A 22,204-nucleotide genomic window follows, 5' to 3' on the forward strand; every position below is an offset into this window, starting at 1 on the left:
TTGTGTTTCCTTTTATCCTGTCAGGGCCATTCCCTGGGGGCTTCACATTTCACACCAAAGAGGCCTCCTGGTACTGGGCCAAACAGATGCTCTCTATGGCAGACTCCACACCATCTTGTAAAGCAACGATTCTCCTCCTTCAGCATTACGGCCTCTTTTTAGCTCATATTCTACCATGACCCTCTTTCCATGTGTTGTGTAGTCTACGACATTTGGAAGAGGTAACCTGCCTTTGTTTATCTGATCAGGCACCTTGTTGTTGGATATCTATGGCATTTATACTTTGTTAAACACATTTTTAGATCCAATTCCTCCTTTCTTCATTTCCCAGTTCTCAGGCATTGTGTATGGTTAAAATTAGGAGATGCTCAAAGTATGATTTCACAAATCACATGGTTTATTGCCCTACAAAGATGATATTTGTCTTAGGTTCACAATGCTTAAGGAGGGGGAGAGCAACATGAACAAATTTCACAGGGAATGCTCTGGGTAGACAGGGTGTATTAGTCACAGAGTGAGTGAGTTCCAAAGTTACTAAAGCCTACTTGCTCAATTAAGATGGAAGCAGGCCTCGGTGGAGAGTGAAGGCTTATTAAAGTGTGGCGTGTCTCTTTTATAAGAGCAGCTCTTGGGAGAGAAGCCGTCCAACACAACGGAGATTCACAAAGACACATACCGTCCGTCAATGCTAGAGGGCGGCACCAGTGTTGGCAGGCGAGACTTCCAAGTTCAAAGGCTAGCAGGGTGGGGCCCTGTTGAAGAGAGGCTGACAGAGTGTAGCTTGCCACAGCCCAAGCTCTCAAAGTGTCTGTCAAACCCTTAGGTTTTCACGTAGTTTGAAGTTCAGTGGTTGAGGTTGGTAGCTCATGCATAAGATCTGATAAGGTGTGATGTCACATTCTTGATGGGGGAAGGATTACACTCCAAGTTCTTGTCATAGAAAAACATGTCACTCGCGTAGCAAGCTATGTTTGCGTTTGGAATCATTTCCAAGCTCCATAATGTCAGGAGTGCTGCAGTGGTCTGTGTATGTGGTTTCAGTTACCTTCCACATAGAAAGCTTTGACTTCCCCTGAGTTAATTTGAGCAGATGGTTATAGGTGGTTCTTGCTCAGGACCGTCGTTCAGAGGGACTCATGGAGACCAGAGATGCTCTCTTAAGACTTTGGAGCTCATCCGAAAGGGAACACCTCATGGGCCTGCTGAATGTGAAGTCCATGCTGAAGGACCCACGACAGGAGGAGCTGCGTCACCAAACATTCTGATAGCTGCTCCTTGCTTTCCAGGCATTTCTGTGTAACATCCTACAACATATGTAACAAGAAAATGAGCATTGAGAAGCCTTATTGTGTTGAGCCTGACAAAGACCGAATTCCCCAAAGTCTGGCACAAACACCAGTCACGTGGCATCCTCTCAAAAAAAAGCGTTGAGTGGTCAAGGAAGTTTGGAAAACACTTTACCCACCATTAATACATTTAGTGAAGTCTCAGAATCATGCATAAACTTTTTTTTTTTTTTTTTGAGACAGAGTCTCACTCTGTCACCCAGGCTGGAGTATATTGGTGCGATCTCAGCTCACTGCAACCTCCGCCTCCGGTTCAACCAATTCTCCCACCTCAGACTCCTGAGTAGCTGGGACTACAGGCATGCGCCACCACACTCAGCTAATTTTTGTTTTTGTTTTTGAGACAGAGTCTCGTTCTGTTGCTTAGGCTGGAGTATAGTGGTGATATCTCGGCTCACTGCAACATCTGCCTCTTGGGTTCAAGCGATTCTCCTGCCTCAGCCTTCTGAGTGGCTGGGATTACAAGTGTGCACTACTAATCCCAGCTAATTTTTGTATTTTTAGTAGAGACAGGGTTTCACTACTTTTTCCAGGCTGGTCTTGAACTCCTGACCTCATGTGATTCGCCTGCCTTAGCCTCCCAAAGTGCTAGGATGATAGGCATGAGCCACTGAGCCCGGCCAATTTTTGTATTTTTAATAGAGATGGGGTTTTGCCATGTTGGCGAAGCTGGTCTCAAACTCCTGGCCTCAAGTGATCTGCCTGTTTTGGCCTCCCAAAGTTAAATATATTCATTTTAAAATTCCAATATTTCCCAAACTTATTAGACTTTTTAATGTATATAAAACACCAATTAACATCTCACAAAGCTCAAGATTCATGGAATAGACTTTAGGAAACATTGCCCTAAGACCCTAGAAGGCTCTTCTGAATAAAAAGAGAAAAACACGATTATCAAAGATGGTCCTTGCTTTATAATAATCCTTTGAAAATTGTTGCTATAGATATGAGAGTTAACTAGAGTGTTGGATTAATGAGGCCACCCTCATCCTTCAGTTGGGCTAATCAGTGGTAGCCCTGCAGCATAGAGTAACACAGGAGAAAATACTAGTTAGGTCAAGGAAGGCTTAAAGTCTTGAGCAACAGGTTGCATTTTTACTGCTACACAAATAAAGAAGACGTTGGGAATATTTGGGACCTACTGTGACTCTTTTGAGGGAAAATCAATCAAGTGATATACGCGCCTCGGCCTCCCAAAGTGCTGGGATTACAGGGTGAGCCACCGCGTCTGGCTCCAATTTTCTATTATTCTTTTTTTTGGGGGAGGGGGGGACAGAGTCTCGCTCTGTCGCCCAGGCTGGAGTGCAGTGGCGTGATCTTGGCTAGCTGCAAGCTCTGCCTCCTGGGTTCACGCCATTCTCCTGCCTCAGCCTCCCATGTAGCTGGGACTACAGGCACCCGCCACCATGCCCGGCTAATTTTTTGTATTTTAAGTAGAGACGGGGTTTCACTATGTTAGCCAGGGTGGTCTCGATCTCCTGACCTCGTGATCCGCCCACCTCAGCCTCCCAAAGTGCTGGGATTACAGGCGTGAGCCACTGTGCCTGGCCTGGTTCCAATTTTCTTCAGAATGAAGGTGTGTGAAACAGATTGTCCCAACTCTGTGCCATTTTAGTGCCTGCATTGCTTGAGACGGTTTTCCCAGGTGCGAAACAGGACATAGCAGGGTCACAAGCGCTGCAACCTACCTCCTTCCCTACCCTCCTACTCCCACCCTCATCCCTAGTTCCAGCCTTTCCCAGAGGTCAGGACCCTGCGGAGAGAGGCTAGTGAGGGTATTCAAGCTGTAGCTCCTGGAGGCAGAGGCTCAGGAACCACTAACTTCCCATCAACCTTGGAGCTGCAGCAGGGAGGTATTGACTGCTCGCTAACAAGGGACTCACCTTAGAGAGACGGAGAGAAAAGGGAGGGGAGTAGGTGAGATAAGAGGTCTGAAACAAAAAGGTCAAGAACTGGAGGGGTGTGGCTGGCCTGGGTACCCTGTTCATGCATTTCCAGGAGAGACCGACCTGAGGCAAGCACAGAACTTTCCCCAGCTTCCCACTGCAGCAATCCCTCAGTCATGGGTGGAAAGGCTGCCTGGCAGTGGGTGCTCAAGGATAGGCTTTTGAGTCACCTAGTAGGACTCCTCGCCCATGGGGCTGATCTTGTGCACACAGGGTTCCTTGTGAAGATGCTCGTTTGGCTGCAGGGAGTCGCATGGATGTGCAGGTGTCTCCGGTTCACAGCTGCAGAGTGAGAGGCAGGGGACAGCAGCAGCCCCAAAGAGGAAGGTTGCAAAGAAATCAGAGGAGGCTCACAGCCAACAGGGGCTATGCAGAGAGATAATGCAGCTTTTGGAGAGGGGCAGGGAGAGGGCACAATACTCTCAAGCCTGGTAGCATTATTCAAAGGACCTCATAAGAATAACAATAAAAACAATAATAAGAACCATGGCAATGATAATGAGAACAATAGCAAAATAATCATAATAGCTTCTGCCTCATTCATTTATTCAAGTAATATTTGTGGAGTCCCTACTGGTGCCAGGCACATGCTGGGCACCCAGCATACAGGGAGGCAAGGTCCCTACCCTCCTGGCACTTACAGTCCAATGTGGAATCCAGTGAGCTTGCAAGGATTATACATAATCATGCACCATAATGGTGGTGACATTTATGAGACAGCCTTTCTGAAAGGACCGTGCTCTTCACCCGCACTGCCTCACTGAATCCCCACAACGAATCTCTGTGGCTAGTGCTTTTACAATTCTGTTTTGTAGTGGAAGAAGTGGAGGCTCAAGGAGATGAAACCCCTTTCCTTCAGACATAAAGCCAGTATGTGACAGTGTGGACAGATATGGTCCGGAGTTACCAGCCCCCTTTCGGCAGCTCTTGGAGGGGAGGCTAAGTTCTCACACAAAGGTGAGAAGAGCAGAACATGCCTGTGGAGGTCGGCAGGTAATGGGACAGGTAGTGCCAGGCATCAAGCGGCCACACACAGAAGCCAGGCCCAGGCTCCAGGAGTCTGGGGGTGAGGCTGAGGCCATGGGGATGAATTGTGCTCAGGATGCTTTCGGCCTCCTTCTTTCACCTCCCCTTGGTGCTCAGGACCTGTTCTCTGTACCTCCACCCAATCTCCAGTAGATCCCCCCTGAGCTGTGGACTGACACGAGGGTTTTCCTGCCAGGGGAATTTGCATTCCACAGGAGATGCCTGAAGACCTTGTACACTGGTAAGCCAGAGAACGTTGGGTGTGACTGAAGTCTGGAAGTAGGAACCCGCTGGGCATTTGGGGTGGGGGGAGGGCAACCTGGTGGGGCAGGGTCCATGTGCACTGGGTAGAGAGGGAGGAAGATTGAAGGAAGATTGGGTATAACATTAAGTGCCAGCATGAAGCCCTTGACTTTATCCTTTTGCCAGCGGAGCCATGGATGGCGTAGGCTGGACGCCCTGACAGCAGATCGCTGGTACAATCCAGCTGGAGGCCTAGGGGCCTCTAGGCCGGGCATGGCGTGGGAGAGTTAGGTTGGTTTCGGAGGGCTCTGGGCTGCCTGTAGGTGAATCCAAGGGCCTTCCCCTTGGAGGGGCCCACTTGCTCCCAAAGCCTGGCCCACTTCCCCAAGCTGCTCCCTTGTCAGCTCTGTGTAGCCACCAGGCTTCCCTGCAGGGATTTGCTTTTCGCAAATAACAGAAAAGGGAGAAAAAAATCTCAGGCTCCTGGGACAGCGATAACTGGTTGTATCTGAAATTCAAGGGATTGACTAATAGCCCTCTAAGGATCAGGGTGACATCAACACCTTGAATTACTCACCTGGTATAAAATGGCCCCAGTCTCTCCAGCCCAGCAGCTACTCATCATTGCTGCACAGTGGAATCATCTGAGGAACAAAAATAGATAGATAGATAGATAGATAGATAGATACATGGATGCCTGGGCCCCATCTCCAGAGATCCCGATTGATTGGTCTGGGGTGCAGCTGGGATTGGGGTTTTAGCCTGTGCACAGGGCTGAGGACCACGGCCTGGCAGACTTCTGCAGCGTGGTAGTCGATGCCTCTGAGGTTGGTCACAGCTCTTTCAAATCAAGGTACTTCCTGGAGGCCTCAGGGGCTGATTCTTGCTATATGAAGTGGTTGTATTATTATGGTTCCTGAAATGCCCTGAGGTCCTGGGAGGAGAGTTCTGGATTCTCACCAGAACATTCTGAGACCTGACCTGAAAGGGCCCTGTCCTCAGCCTCCTGCCCTCTCCTCTCCATCATGACTATTCTTTCCTGCCCTGACGTGGGATCCTTACTCCGTTTTGCCTCCCAAACCATTTATTTTGGACAATCATTAAAGATAAATGTTTAAAAAGTCATCTAAGAAAACATGTGTATCCCACTGGAAATTTCAAGGCAGTGAGTCATCACCCTCCTGGTCCCCCTCAAATTCCCATCTCTTATGTAAGGCTGAGTCATTTTTTTGTGAGGTCCGTGCATTACAGAAAAAAATTGGAAGGCTTTCAAGATGAGTGTGTGTGTGTGTGTGTGTGTGTGTGTGTGTGTGTAAGAGAGAGAGAGAGGGATTGATTCATGTTATTGCAGCTTTAGGGGACTAGTGGTACCCCTGAGTTAACATCATAGATTCCTCATCCCCTGAACTCATTCTTTTTCTCTCTACTTCAATTTCCATCCCGTGATGTTTTGGCTCCAGAGTGCAAATGCAAGCCTTTGTCATCCTGCTGTCCCAGCTCAGGACCACTGTCTGTTATGGGGCCTGAGGACAGGCAGGCCCGTTGACAGGGTGCTCCACTCCCCAGCGTGCACACCCTGAGCAGGCCCCAGAGCCCAAGAGGTGGATGAACTATGTCTTCGGGTCTAGCTTCCAGGTCTGGGTTCTGGTTATTTCTGATTTTCTCAGAAAAACACAGAGGCTATAGAGCAGGGTCCAGGAGAATAAAGAATTGTAGGTATTTCAAGGGAGCAAACTGAGGGAGCCCATTCCCTAGAGGAATGAGGTTGCTCTTTGGGAGTTTGACCACAAAATTGACACATAGAAATCAAAGCAGACAGAGGCCAAGCCATGCTAAAAAGAGACAGAATGGGACCCAGGCCAGTGAGACCCACATATCTAAAGGAAAAGATGCTGGTCAGAAGGGGTCAGGTCTGCAGCAGAGAAGTAGAAAAGAGCCAGTCCTAGGCACACGGCCACATCCATCCCACACTGCCTGGGGACAGGGAGTCCCGTGTCCCCACTGGCAATGGCATGTCTCAGTTGGGCAGGTGCATGCCTCCCACTTTTGTAACCTGAGATTTTCAATCATTTGCGCTCAGTAAGGAAAGGCCCTGGTTCCGAGCCCAGAAGTCCAGGCCTGGGTCCTTAAGCATTGTGCCTACAGGAAAGGGAGGGACTGAATGTAGGGACGAGAGAGAGCAGCCAGCTGCTTGCCTCTTTTCTTGTGAATGAACAAATTCACTGTATTAGTCCGTTTTCATGCTGCTGATAAAGATATACCTGAGAACGGGTATTCACAAAGGAAATTCACAAAGGAAAGAGGTTTAATGGACTTACAGTTCCACGTGGCTGGGGAAGCCTCCCAATCATGGTGGAAGGCGAGCGGGAGCAAGTCACATCTTATGTGGATGGCAGCAGGCAAAGAGAGCTTGTGCGGGGAAACTCCCATTTTTAAAACCACCAGCTCTCGTGAGATTCATTCACTATCATGAGAACAGTGCAGGAAAGAACTGCCCCCATAATTCAATCACCTCCCACCGGGTTCCTCCCACGACACATGGGAATTGTGGAAGTTACAATTAAAGACGAGATTTGGGTGGGGACACAGCCAAACCATATCATCCTTCTGGTTTGATACAGTGTGAGCTGATGTTGCATGAATTCCTCCCTTCGTCACCATGAGACCACCTCTCATGGATGAAACATAATCAGGACAGAACCTGGAGGGGGTGAGGCCATCAGGTGAATACCATTCCTTGGGATCCACTGGCCTCCCCAGAGGCGTCCTTGGCTTCACCAGAGGCCTCACCCCTTTCTTCTAACTTCCTGAGCTGTGCTGTCCAATATGGGGGTGGCCACTGGCCCCATGTGGTTGTCGAGCACTTGAAATGTGGTTAGTCTAAATTGGCATGTGGTACAAGGTCAAATACATATAGATTCTGAAGACTTGGTGTGAAAAAAAAAGAATGAAGAATATCTCATTAATAATTATCTATACTGATTGTACATTGAAATAATATTGTGAATATACTGGGTCAAATAAACAATATTATTAAAATTAATCTCACCTGTTTCTTTTTACCTTTGATCCTACCCAAAGGCCTGCCAGAATGAAAATAAAGAACAAAGACAATAAAAAAACAGCCAACAGCGACAGGATCTTGGGAGCCAAATATCAGGTGGGTGAGTGATCACTGCACTCAACATTGTACTAAGCGAATAGTGTCCCTCTAAAACTCATGTCCACCTGGAACCTCAGCATGCGACTTTATTTGGAAATAGGGTCTTTGCAGATGTAATTAGATAAGATTTTACTGGGTTTGGCTGATTATAAATCCAATGTCTGTTCTCCAAGGCCATATAAAGACACAGAGACACACGCGGGAGGAAGAAGGCCATGTGGTAATGAAGGCAGAGGTGGGAATGATGCAGCTACAAGCCAGGGAAAGCCAGGGATTGCTAGCACCAACCCAAGCTGGGAGGAGGCATGGAGGGGTGCTTCCTGTAAACAAAAAAGTATCTGAGTCAGATATCAGTCAACCAATGTAGAGGTTTATTTTGCCAAGGTTAAGGACACACGCCCAGGAGACAGGTCTGTGCCTTTCTCCAAGGATGATTCTGAGGACCTCAGAAAACAGGTCCTCAGAGAAAAGCAGGCTCGAGGGGAAAGACGTCACATAACTGAATCCATATGTTGCAAGAGAAAAGTAGGTAGGGGAATGGCCATTTATGTATTCCTTTCGAGTTCACCGTAAGATAAGGTGAACATTCAGTAGCTACTGTGGAGGTATTTTACTTTTTATCTGTAGCTATCTGCTCGGGGTGGGGGGGGGCGGGGGAAGGCAGCTTCTTCTATGACTCAGCTTTCAGCTTAATATGTTTTTCTTTTGGCAGGGTGAATTGGAGTTCCAAGTTCATTCGTTCGTTCTTTCTTTCTTTCTCTTTCTTTCTTTCTTTCTTTCTTTCTTTCTTTCTTTCTTTTTCTTTCTTTCTTTCTTTCTTTCTTTTTCTTTCTTTCTTTCTCTCTCTCTCTCTCTTTCTCTCTTCCTTCCTTCCTTCTTTCCTTCCTTCCTTCCTTCCTTCCTTCCTTCCTTCCTTCCTCCCTTCCTTCTTTCCTTCCTTCCTTCTTTCCTTTCTTTCTTTTGTTCTTGCTTGCTTCCCTTTTTTTTTTTTTTCTTTTTCAGGGTTTCACTCTGTCACCCAAGCTAGAGTGCACTGGTGCAATCTCAGCTCGCTGCAGTCTCAACCTTCTGGGCTCAAGTGATCCTCCCACCTCAGACTCCTAAGCAACTGGGATCACAGGTGCATACCACCACACCTGGCTAATTTTTGTATTTTTCATAGAGACGGGGTTTTGCCATGTTCCCCAGGCTGGTCTTGAACTCTTGAGCTCAAGTAATCCCCCTGCCTCGGCGTCCCAGAGTGTTGGGATTACAGGCATGAGCCACCGTGCCCAGCCTGGGCTCCCAAGTTTTTACTTTGCTTTCACATTCCCTGGAGTCTTCAGAGGGAGCATGGCTCTGTTGACACCGTGATTTCTGACTTTTGGCCTCCAGAACTGTGGGACAATACATGTCTGTTGTTTAAAGCCACCCAGTTTGTGACAATTACAGCAGCCCTAGGAAGCAATACATTTAGTATGGAAAAACAATGTGAAATTTCTCATTAGTAACTTTTTATATGAATTAAATGACTGATTTGATAATATTCATTTGGGTTAATATAAATATATTGGGTTAAATAAAATATAGTATTAAAACGAATCTCACTTTTTTTTTTTACTTCTTACGAAATTAAGGTGATTATAAAACACTAGGTTGCATGGGTGACTCATTTATGGCTTGCTGTATATTTCTATCAGACAACGCTGTTCTAGAGTGTACCAAACAAGGGACTCTGAGGTCCCTGTGTGTGAGACCCTGTGCCTCTTCCTCTGGAGAAGAGATAGTGGAGAAGCTTTTAAAACAGAAGCCCCGGCAAGGCACACTGGCTCACGCCTGTAATCCTAGCACCCAGGCCAAGGTGGGTGGATCACTTGAAGTCAGGAGTTCAAGACCAACCTGGCCAACATGGTGAAATCTCATCTCTACTATAAATACAAAAATTAGCTGGGCATGGTGGCAGGCACCTGTAATCCAAGCTACTCGGGAGGCCGAGGCAGGAGAATCGCTTGAACCCAAAGGCAGAGGCTGCAGTGAGCTGAGATCACGCCACTGCACTCCAGCCTGGCTGACAGTGAGACTCTGTTTCAAAATAAATAAATAAATACATAAATACATAAACAAACAAACAAAACAGAAGCCACACGAAGGCAGGAAAGGTTTCTCCACAAAGTCCAGCAGCCGTGTCCCCAAACACAAGGAAATATCAACATTTCAGCCTGAGGTGAGACCTGCAGGAGAATGGAAGCCCCCGATAGGCTGGGACGAGGAGTCAGGACAATTCTTCCATTATGAGTGGGATAAGCCATTATGGCTTATAATGGAAAAGTCTTCCATTATGAGTGGGATAAGCCATTATGAGCCACATTATGTGCAGCTCCTGGCCAGGGTGGGCTCTGCCTTTGAGAACAATCACAGTGCCCCAAAAGGGAAACCTGTGCAGAGAAGGCTAGGGTAGGTGGAAGGCTGGACGGCCACAGGGAATGCTCCTGTCTCCTTTGAGGAGGGCTGGAGCTAGAGCCCCACACCTGCTACACTTTCGAAGTCAGCAACCCACAGCCAGGCCAAGGTTCTAGAATCCTGCCTGCATGCCTTCACTGGCCGTACGCTATGTGGGAGTGGGGTCTTGGGGTTACCCAAAGAACTCATTGGCTGTGGAGTTCGGGGTGTGGGGATGGAAGGTGGAGAGAAGGAAGCCACCTGGCTTAGCCAGACCTGACTCATGTTTTCCTTGGCTAGAGCTGGGATGCCTTTCAAGGTTTCTGTCCCAAGACAGCATGACTGAGCCGGGCAGCGGCTGGATGCTGTATTTCACTGCTTGTCCAGGCTGAGAGGGGAACCAAAGATGGTCCCAGAATGTGCATGGCATGAAGGTCTCCCTTGGCGCTCGAGATCCCGGCAGGAGCTATTAGATTGCCTTTGGAGGTGGGAGTTCAACAGGATAGGAGTTGGATGGGGATCTGACCCAGGACCCCCAAACAGCCCTCACTTTTATGAGGGCCCTGCGATGCAGAGAAGCAGGCCAGTCTGGTTCTTTTTCAGGGATCGGAGGAAGCCCGGAAGTGACCTTGAGACCACTCTCAGGAGGCCCTGTCAGAAGAGCCCTCCCTCTCTGCATAAAGGTAGCACTGGTTTTATTGTTGTTGTTACTGTTATATGGCTTCCCTGAAAACACCCAGAGAGGTTTAAGAGCGCAGCTCACCCCAATTCCCCCATGCAAGTCATCTGTACCTAAACAAACCACTGTGTGTTTGCTTTGAGGGATACCTGGTTGCTTTTTCTGAAATCCCTTCTCCAGGAAACTGGTCCCAGCTCAAATGCCAGCTCATTCCAGGAAGACTAGTACAGCAAGTTATTTTTTTCTATAGATATTTACCGAGTGCCGCAAAGCCACGTGCCAGACCTCATCTAGGGACCAGGGCGTAGCAGTGAACAGCGCTTCATGAAACTGCATCCCATTCTCCCTTTCTGGGTATAAATAAAGGAGTCCTCAGGGGGTGGGGTGGTGCCTGCAAGGAGGCTGCTCAGGGAGCACGTGTTCTGACCAGTGAACAACTGGCTGGACCAAGGGGTCAGGCTCTGGTGGTGGCGTTGGACCCTGACTCAGCACTGTGTCAAAGCAATGGCGAGAGGTTCCTGCCAGCGTGTTCATCAGCGGCAGGGTCTGGATGCCTCTGCCTGCTCTCAGCAAGGAGCCCACTTCCCTCCCTGGGCCCAGCTCCAGTTCTCAGACTTTCTCCGTCTGCTTCTTATCTCTGTCTCCAGTGTTTAGAAAATGTCATCTTGAGCAGTCAGGGCTGTGAACAGCCGTGGAAACAAGGAGAGGCTTGCAGCAAGGGAACAGGGGTCCTGCCAGGGCCTGGCTTAGAGCACAAAGCTGGTCAGAGATGGAGGGGCCCTTGGAGACCAGCCTCTCCTGCCAGACACCTGCCTGTTCCCTCCCCGACCCCCACCTCACCTCGGGGAATTGGAGATTTGTAGTTTTGAAAGGTGGGGGAGAGAATGAGACTTTTTCTCCATCCCCAAACTTCCTCCCACCAGCACTAACTCAAGGAATATCCACTTTGTTTTACTTGATCAGAACAAAAAGACCGATTGGATCTGCTTAGGAAGACGAACCTCCCAGGGGCACGCTGTTCAGTCCACTCCTGCTGGGGACAGAAGACCTGCAGGCAGCCCTGGCTCTGAGACTTGCCCTTTCTCGGGGCAGCACAGGTTTGAAAGACGGGGTGCCCTGGGGTGAGGGACAGAGACTCCCAACCTGCTTTCCCTAACATTCCAGGAGAACCCAAATCATTGGCTCTTCCAGTCTCTTGGCCACTTTCCAGTTCCCATGAGGATTGAAAAGAAGAAGTGGACTTTAACTCCAGCGATGGGACTGTGGATAGACTGAGGGCGGGAGTGCCCTGAGACCCACGGAGTCCGCCAGCCGGTTAGTCATAGACAAACACCTCCCCCTTGACTTAGGTGTGTGCCTAGTGGAGGCAGAGCCGAGAGATAGATGTTTTCTCCAAATCTTTCCAGCCTTATGACTTTTATAATTAGACCTGGAAAAACATCTTTTCCTTTCTTCATTTTTTTTTTTAAGACCAGATTGTCTCAAACACAAAGTGATCATTTGGGCCTTTGAAAAGCAGAAAAAAGAGAGCGATGACCTTTTGGAAACAATGCTTTATTTCCACGTTCTGCCCCCTACCCGCTGCCTTCATGCCCTTCTTCCCCTCTCCCCCTCTCCCCCACGGCCCCCGAAAATGCCCTGCTGCTGTGGCTCTGACTCAAGAGGAGATGCAAGATGACACCCCTGGGTTTCAAAGGTGTTTCCAACAAGGGCTCAGCTTCTTGCAAAGCCTCTGAGAAAACCTTGGCCAATCTCCTGGCTCCCCGCTGCTAGCCTCGAAACTGAGGCTGCTCTGCCTGTCAGGAAGCCTATAAATCCCCAAGTCGGCAAGAAGCTGCACTCTGGAGCTCTCCCCATTGCCATTGCTCAGATACCTGGCTGCAGGCCCTGGGCCGACCTCAACCAGTCTAGAAGCTGGTGTAAATAAGCACATTTATCTCAGACAGACCTCATTTTCTGACGAAGTGGATCCCCTCGGGGACACTAGCAATCAAAAAGTCAGTTGTTCCCTATGGGACCACAGCTCTTCCCCACTTGACAGCTGATATTTAATTGATGGCTGCTGTCCTCCATAAGAATATCACATGGTGTTCTTAGAGTTCCAGCAAAATGATAACTCCTTTGTCCCCAAGGCAGGGGAGCAGTGGCTCTCCTCATATCTATCTAACCTGGGGTAAATACATGTTAGGGTAACTGCCTATATATCATTGATCAAAAATTCCAATATGTTGCTGCCCTTCTTGAAACTAGAACCAAGCACAGTTTGCAGACAGGAGTTCCTGGGAGTTGAGAAATCTGGGAGAGTTGTATTACTCAGAAATGTTTCAAGTCTGGGAGAAAAAAACAGGAATCTTAGTCTTAGAGAGAAAGATCTGGAAAAATATCAGCCTGGAAGCCTCAAAGATGTGAGACGTCAGCATTAGAAGGACAGAAGTCAGCAGCCGGGGTGGAATTCAGAGCCTCACCAAGGCCATGCAGCAAGATGTGGGGCAGACAGAGCTAGGTAGCTCCTCGGACGCTGAGCAGAGTGGCAGGCAGAAGGGAGCAGGAACATCCTAGGAAGGCCCAGGCTGCTCTGGGGAGCTCTGACGGAGAGGGGCTGTCTGACAGCCTGGCTGTCCAGATGCCTATGTTTCAGCCAGTCCCACTCCTCAGTGGCTATCTGACCTCAAGCGAGTCCCTTGGTCTCTGTGCTTGCTGCCTTACCTGTGGCAGGAGATGGAGATGCTCAAGTAAATGACAGAAACACAAAGGTCATGAACAATACACATGAACAATGCACAAGGCAGGAGCCAACCGAGAAGGGCCAGGACCACCAGCCAAGTCTCACCAGCTGAGTTCCATCTCAGGCCCTGGAGGCAGCAGCATTTACAACCACAAAGCAACATAAATGTGGCCAGCATAAATGTGCCCCTGGGGTGGGTCTCAGGAGCTCTTGCTGGACTGATGTTGCCCTAAGAGATCCTGGCTGGGCCTCTCCCCCTCACCCCACTCCTTCCTGCTCGTGTGTTTGGGATTAACATTCATCCCTTGAACTTTTTCATTTTTCTACTGAGATGGAAACTTGGCCAGTGACCAGGCCTGGTTGTGCTCGCAGTACGGCTGGGCTCAAGCCAAACTCACGGTAATTGTAATCATATGCGAGGTGCCGGCTCACTGGGCGCCAGGGCTGGGGGAGGCGCAGGGTTGCCAGGCAGTGAGAAGGTGAGGGAAGGGCGCTGGGCTGGGCGCCAGGCCCTGAGCCGGTGTGCAGACAGTATGGCCTTGGACTCCTGCCCTCACCTCTGTGAGCCTTGATTTCTTTGTTAATAAAATAAAGGGATTGGCTTATAGGAACTCTAAGGCCCCTGTCCATGCTGTGGGAATTCAGGATATTGTGAGATTTGGACCAGATCTCATGTACTGCCTTTAATCCCCACAACTCCAGCCTGGCCTTTCCTATCCACATAGAGGGACCGTGACCAGGGTGTCACATAGGAGGGTTCCAGGTTCCCACCCCTGCCCTCCCTCATCAACCTACCTGCTTTCTCACAGGACACAGAGCAAGGAGGGGCACTCCGAGTCAGCAGGAACTGCAAGTGTCACGGTCCCAGGAAGGCAAGCATGGGAGTAGCAGAAGGACTAGGATACCAAGGTGAGATGGGGATGCTTTGAGAAGAGTCTGGAAGGGAGAGGCCGAAGATTATCCAAGACAGCCTTTACCAGCTACCCTGGGGTTCAAGGGCAAACCTGATTCCCATTCCCCATGAGCCCAGGGCTGGGGCTGCCCTTCTGCTTGAGTCCACCCACTCTCCAGGGGAACATTGCTCTGCATCGCTGGGGCAGCCAAAGAATTCTTCACTCCGTGGGTTGCCGTGTCTTCTGTTCACACTGCAATCTCAAAAGCCTGAGAATAAAGAACAGGCAAAGGGCTGTGAACAGTTGTTACCTGGCTAATTACTATTGCCCAAGAGCAAGGGTAACCTTGTAAAGCACCGTCTGAGAAGAGGTTATGAGAAGTTTCTCCAACTTTCCAGAACCCTTGGGGTTTCTCTCTCCTCTCTCCCTTTCTACTTCAAATAAGTTTCTGCTCGCCTCTTCCTTTGTCCATCTCTGTCATGTCCTCCCCTGCTGCTTTTCTCTTTCCCTTTGATGCCTGCTTCTCCCTATCTATTAAGAGAAGCAGAGTAGAATGATCTAGTAGAAAGAGAATGGCTTGGGAGTCAGGCAACCTTGACCTCTTTAGCCTCAGGCTTCTAATCTATGAAACTGGGAAAATGACAGTCTAACATCAGCACTGCCGGGAAGATTGAACAGGATGTTTCCCCCACATCATTTTACGTAGCTTCTTTATCTGTGCCAGTGTGTCAGTCAGGGTTTGGTTATAATACTGGAAGCTGCTCTAGATATTCCAAATACACAGGGTTTTCATACAAGGGATTTAGAGGCATTCATAATGGATGGAAGGGCTGAATTAGGGAAGATCAGGGAAGCCACTGTGAGACCTCACAGAATCAGGAAGTGCCAGGATTGCAGAGAAGGCATGGAGATCATATCAATTGCCTGCAGCACCAAAGCAGAAAGCAGACAGCGTGCAGGAGCTTGTCTGAAAGCTGCCGTCTACCACGCATCTGCCCAGGCCAATTCAGAGAAGGACTTTCTCTCACCTTCAGCTTCTGATGCTTGTGCAAGTGCATCTTACTGCCAGAATCTAACTTAGCACTATGCTGGAAAGGAATGCTGGGGAATAAAGATCCCTGGGTTTCCCTACCCTGGAAGATAGAGGACAGGCAGAGGGGAAGTGGAGGCCTGCCAAGCCTGGCAGCATCCCCATCGTCAGGGCATAGTCTCCTGGTCCACTCAACCCAATGGCCCTTCCCACTTCCTCGGCTGCATTTGGCAGGAACAAAGGGTTCATATGCCATTGTGTTCTGGGAAGATGGGTAAGGGCATAGGAACAGAGAAGAAGAGAGAAGACATAGAAGAGTTATTTTACAACTTGTGGAGACGTGAAAAAAGGCAGTTAAAAAATAGTTGTCTTTCCAGAGGGCACAGTATGAAGTCCTAGACATATGGGATGTCAGGAGCAAGCAGCTGGCTGCAGAAGTACCCCGGGCAGGTCCTCTTCTGTGCCTACTCTCTCTATATCTGCAAAATGAAGGAGCTAAACTCTAAGGTCCCTTTCAGGGCTAAGCTCCCGTGACTCTGACCAGTGAGACAGAAAGATGATGTGCTTGGCATCCAGATGTGATGTTTCAGATCCCCTCTCGCTGTCCCCTGGGTTCTTCTCTCAGCCTATACAAATACTCAGGTTTTCGCATCCTTTCAAGACAGACAACCAAACAAAGCAACACCTCCTGATGAGAGAGGGGATCTTATAATCCTCTCCTCAACTGCTGCTCCATCCTGCTCCTTCTTTTTACTTTCAAACCTCTTGAAAGAGTTGTGCATGTGTACACTCAAGAAGAGACTGGTGTTTGAGCCCTCTTGGCTTGCAGGTCTCAGGGCTTGGAAGGGAAGAGCTGAAGAATTCGTCCGCTGGCAGGTGAATAAGGTCAGTGCTGATGTCACCTTTATGGCTACTCAGCCTTCTGGAAGAAATTGCCTGACCTTGGGGTCCTGCTGCCCAAGAGGCTGGATTTTGAGCAACGTATTCGTTTTCTAGGGCTCGTGTCACAAAATACCACAAACTTGTTGGCTTAAAGCAACAAAAGTTAACAACAAAGAAAACAGGCCGGGCGCGGTGGCTCAAGCCTGTAATCCCAGCACTTTGGGAGGCCGAGACGGGTGGATCACGAGGTCAGGAGATCGAGACCATCCTGGCTAACACGGTGAAACCCCGTCTCTACTAAAAATACAAAAACTAGCTGGGCGAGGTGGCGGGCGCCTGTAGTCCCAGCTACTCGGGAGGCTGAGGCAGGAGAATGGCGTAAACCGGGAGGCGGAGCTTGCAGTGAGCTGAGATCCAGCCACTGCACTCCAGTCCGGGAGACAGAGCGAGACTCCGCCTCAAAAAAAAAAAAAAAAAAAGAAAACAAACAACCTAATTCAAAAATGGACAAAGGAACTTGAATAGACGTTTCTCCAGGGAAGATACACAAATGGCCAATAAGCGCATGAAAATAGGCTCAGTATCATCAGTCATCAGAGAAATGAAAATTAGAAGCACAATGAGATACCACCTTCCACCTCCTAAGATGGCCATAAAAACAAAAACAATGCAAAACAAAAAATGGAGAAATAACAGGTGTCGGCAAGAATGTGCAGAAACTGGATCCCTTGCACATTGCTGGTGGGAATGTAAAATGGTGCTGCTGCTTGGGAAACGGTTGGGCGGTTCTTCAAAATGTTAAACATACAATTACCATAAGATCTGGCAATTCCATTTCTAGGTATATAAGCAAAAGAACTAAGAGTTGGGACTCAAACAGATATCTGTAAACCAATGTTTATAGCAGCATTATTCACAGCAGCCAAAAGGTAGAAACAATCCAAGTGCTCATCACCAGATGAATGGATAACCCAAATGTGGTATATACATACAGTGGAATACTATTGACCAATTTAAAAGAATGGAATTTTGATATATGCCGTGACATGGATGGATCTCGGAAACATTATGCTTAGTAAAATGAACCAGACACAGAAGAACAAATATTGTAGGATTCCACTTACATGAGGTAGCTAGAGTAGTCAAATTCATAGAGACACAGAACAGAATAAAGTTTGCCAGGAGACAGGGAGAAGACAGAAGGGAGAGTATTGTTTAATGGCTAGAATTTATGTTGGGCATGATAAAAAAAAAAAAAAATAATAATGGCGGCCGGGCGCAGTGGCTCACATCTGTAATCCCAGCAATTTGGGAGGCTGAGGCAGGTAAATCACTTGAGGCCAGGAGTTCGAGACCATCTTGGCCAACATAGCAAAATCTTGTCTCTACTAAAAATACAAAAATTAGCCTGGCATGGCGGCACATGCCTGTAATCCCAGCTACTCAGGAAGCTGAGACATGACAATCTTGAACCCGGGAGGTAGAGGTTGCAGTGAGCCGAGAGATTGTGCCACTGCATTCCAGCCTGAGCGACAGCAAGACTCTGTCTCAAAATAATAATAATAATGTAATAAAAATAAAAAGAATAAAGAAAAAGATAATGGTGATAACATAGCCTTGTTCATGTAATTAATGTTACCGAATTTTGTACTTACAAATGGTAAATATGATGTAATGTTATGTATTTTTCACTACAAAAAATGTTAAAGCAAAACAAAACAAACATAAATGTATCCTGTCACAATTCTGGAAGCCAGAAGTCTGAAATGGCAGGACTGGCCGGGTAGTGCTCCTCTGAAGGCTGTGGGGGCGAATCCTTCTGCGCCTCTTCCGGTCTCCCGTGGCTCCAGGCATTCTTCGGCTTGCGGCTGCATCATTCCAACCTCTGCCTCCAACGACATGGCCTTCTTCTGTGTCTGTCTTCTCCTCTGTGTGTCTCTCATAAGGACACTTGCTATTAGAATTAGGGTCCACCCTAATAATCCAGGGTGATGCCATTTCAAGATTCTTAATTATATCTGCAAAGACCTTTTTCCCCAAAAAGGCCACATTCACAGGTTTTGAGGATTAGTATGTGGACATATCTTTTGGGAGGATCATTATTCAACCTACTGCAGTTCCCTCTCCACACACACCCCTCTCCGGGTGACTGGATGGGATGTGAGCCTCTAAGCTCAGGGCAGCTCATCCATAGCATGACCAGCCTCCTGTGATGTGGTGTAGACTGAGTGTAGGAGCTGGGTTGATCAAGCTCATTCTTTCTGAAACAGGAGGCGGGAAACATGGAGAGCCTGAGCCAGTTTGCAGCAGGGCCAGAAGGTGAAATGTGCTTTCCATGTGTGTCCAGTGCAAGCAGAAATTGCGAGGGAGCAGGTGCTGGATGTAACTAGAAGAAACCAATGAGCAGAAAGGAGAGTGAGGAGACACACAGTGAGGAAAGAGATGCCACAAGGGAGATCTTGAAGCCCACCAGAGAGACAGGCTGCTCCCAGGGATGGCTTTGGTTGCTGGCAGCCCTTCAGGTACATGGGAGGGCCACGTGTACCTTCAAAAGTTCCCTGAGACTTTTGATTCCACTTTTGAGTGACTGACTTTTGAGACACTTGCAAAGTCTTTTCGTTGGGGCCACTAGATCCTGACCAGAACAAGGGCAGACAGACATGCCTTGTTCTAGATAAAGGTGCCTCAGCCTGAGATTACCGTGGAAGACCCTTTATGAAGACGGCCTCAATAATTCCTCCTGTATAATGTGCCCCTTTCAATGTGACTTTGCTGCTCTTCCCATCTAGCAGTAAAGTTATTTGTCCTGCCTTTGAATACGAACTTGGCAAGGTGACTTATTTGGGCCGAGGGAACATTAGCAAAGGTGATGCAAATAGAGGTTTGAAAATACTTGTGCATGGGGTTTGCCCTTTCCTTGGCTGTGATTAGAATGTAGAGACCATGATGTGAATGAGCCTGAGCTAGCCTGTTGGAGAGACCACATGGAGAACTGAGGCCTTAAGCTGGTCAACTGCCAGAAATGTGAAGACATCTTTGACCAGGCAGCCCTAGTCAAACCACCAGATAACTACAGCTGCATGAATGACCCCAGGCAAGACCAGCAGGAGACCCACCAGCTGAGCCCAGCCAAATTGTGGACCTACAAAACTGCAAGCCAGTAAAATTGTTGCTTCAATCCACTACATTTTGGGATGGTTTGCTGTAGGGTGGTAGATGTGTTCTATAGTTCTCACCTAGCCAGGCCCCCAGCACCCCTAAGTGCAAAGCCAGGCTATAGAAGCAGCTAGCAGGGGTGTGTGGCAGAAGCTATAGTCTGCCACAAGCCGTCTCTCGTTTGTCTTTTTAGTAATAGCACAAATCCACCTAGCTAGAGACTATATTTTCTAGACTTCCTTCAGCTAAGTGTGACTACATTTTTACCAATGGAATAGAATGAAAGTGATATATGCAACTTCTGTGTGGCTTATTTATTTATTTATTTATTTATTTAGAGTCTCGCTCTGGCCTGTGTTGCTTCTTTAAAAGGAACTTGCGGGGGGCGGAGCAAGATGGCCGAATAGGAACAGCTCCAGTCTCCAACTCCCAGCGTGAGCGACACAGAAGACCGGTGATTTCTGCATTTTCAACTGAGGTACTGGGGTCATCTCTCTAGGGAGTGCCGGACAATCGGTGCTGGTCAGCTGCTGCAGCCTGACCAGCGTGAGCTGAAGCAGGCGAGGCATCGCCTCACCTGGAAGCGCAAGGGGGAAGGGAATCCTTTTTCCTAGCCAGGGGAACTGAGACACACAACACCTGGAAAATCGGGTAACTCCCACCCCAATACTGCGCTTTAAGGAAACAGGCACACCAGGAGAATATATCCCATACCTGGCCGGGAGGGTCCCACGCCCACGGAGCCTCCCTCACTGCTAACACAGCCGTCTGCGGCGATCTATACGCAAGGCAGCAGCGAGGCTGGGGGAGGGGCGCCCGCCATTGCTGAGGCTTAAGTAGGTAAACAAAGCCGCTGGGAAGCTCGAAATGGGTGGAGCTCACAGCAGCTCAAGGAAGCCTGCCTGTCTCTGTAGACTCTACCTCTGCGGACAGCGCACAGCTGCAGTCCATTAGGGGAAAGAGCGGGGCCGTTGCAGACGCTAATGACTCTGTCTGACAGCTTTGGGGAGAGCCGTGGATCTCCTAACGCAGAGGTTGAGATCTGAGAACGGACAGACTGCCTGCTCAGGTGGGTCCCTGACCCCTGAGTAGCCTAGCTGGGAGACATCCCCCACTAGGGGCAGTCTGACACCCCACACCTCACAGGGTGGAGTCACCCCTGAGAGGAAACTTCCAAAGAAAGAATCAGACAGGTACACTCGCTGTTCAGCAATATTCTATCTTCGGCAACCTCTGCTGCTGACACCCAGGAAAACAGGGTCTGGAGTGGACCTCAAGCAATCTCCAACAGACCAACAGACAGTCCTTCTGACTGTCAGATGGAAAACTATCAAACAGGAAGGACACCTATACCAAAACCCCATCAGTACGTCACCATCATCAAAGACCAGAGACAGATAAAACCACAAAGATGGGGAAGAAGCAGGGCAGAAAAGCTGGAAATTCAAAAAATAAGAGCACATCTCCCCCTGCAAAGGAGCGCAGCCCATCGCCAGCAACGGATCAAAGCTGGTCAGAGAATGACTTTGACGAGATGAGAGAAGAAGGCTTCAGTCCATCAAACCTCTCAGAGCTAAAGGAGGAATTATGTACCCAGCGCAAAGAAACTAAAAATCTTGAAAAAAAAGTGGAAGAATTGACAGCTAGACTAATTAATGCAGAGAAGATCATAAACGAAATGACAGAGATGAAAACCATGACACGAGAAATACGTGACAAATGCACAAGCTTCAGTAACCGACTCGATCAACTGGAAGAAAGAGTATCAGTGATTGAGGATCAAATGAATGAAATGAAGCGAGAAGAGAAACCAAAAGAAAAAAGAAGAAAAAGAAATGAACAAAGCCTGCAAGAAGTATGGGATTATGTAAAAAGACCAAATCTACGTCTGATTGGGGTGCCTGAAAGTGAGGGGGAAAATGGAACCAAGTTGGAAAACACTCTTCAGGATATCATCCAGGAGAACTTCCCCAACCTAGTAGGGCAGGCCAACATTCAAATTCAGGAAATACAGAGAACGCCACAAAGATACTCCTCCAGAAGAGCAACTCCAAGACACATAATTGCCAGATTCACCAAAGTTGAAATGAAGGAAAAAATCTTAAGGGCAGCCAGAGAGAAAGGTCGGGTTACCCACAAAGGGAAGCCCATCAGAATAACAGCAGACCTCTCGGCAGAAACTCTACAAGCCAGAAGAGAGTGGGGGCCAATATTCAACGTTCTTAAAGAAAAGAATTTTCAACCCAGAATTTCATATCCAGCCAAACTAAGCTTCATCAGTGAAGGAGAAATAAAATCCTTTACAGATAAGCAAATGCTTAGAGATTTTGTCACCACCAGGCCTGCCTTACAAGAGACCCTGAAGGAAGCCCTAAACATGGAAAGAAACAACCGGTACCAGCCATTGCAAAAACATGCCAAAATGTAAAGAACATCGAGGCTAGGAAGAAATTGCATCAACTAACGAGCAAAATAACCAGTTAATATCATAATGACAGGATCAAGTTCACACATAACAATATTAACCTTAAATGTCAATGGACTAAATGCTCCAATTAAAAGACACAGACTGGCAAACTGGATAAAGAGTCAAGACCCATCAGTCTGCTATATTCAGGAGACCCATCTCACATGCAGAGACATACATAGGCTCAAAATAAAGGGATGGAGGAAGATCTACCAAGCAAATGGAGAACA

General features: G+C 48.2%; 1 protein-coding gene across 9 annotated transcripts in view; it reads right to left on the minus strand.

The window, feature by feature from the left end:
• Positions 1-374: 374 nt before the first annotated feature.
• The window catches only part of SOCS5 (suppressor of cytokine signaling 5), a 170,135-nt gene continuing 148,305 nt past the window's right edge, over positions 375-22,204 (minus strand). For 3 of the 9 annotated variants that reach the window (XR_004428321.1, XR_004428320.1, XR_004428325.1), the window contains 3 exons: positions 14,342-14,707; positions 5,139-5,205; positions 375-1,304 (listed from right to left, as the gene is read on the minus strand). The gene's annotated coding sequence lies outside the window, so the exon portion shown is untranslated. The other 6 variants (XR_004428319.1, XR_004428322.1, XR_004428326.1 and 3 more) reach the window with 6 other exon arrangements.

Source organism: Trachypithecus francoisi, unplaced genomic scaffold (genome assembly GCF_009764315.1).
Source record: "Trachypithecus francoisi isolate TF-2019V2 unplaced genomic scaffold, Tfra_2.0 Lachesis_group17, whole genome shotgun sequence".
Classification (NCBI taxonomy): domain Eukaryota; kingdom Metazoa; phylum Chordata; class Mammalia; order Primates; family Cercopithecidae; genus Trachypithecus; species Trachypithecus francoisi.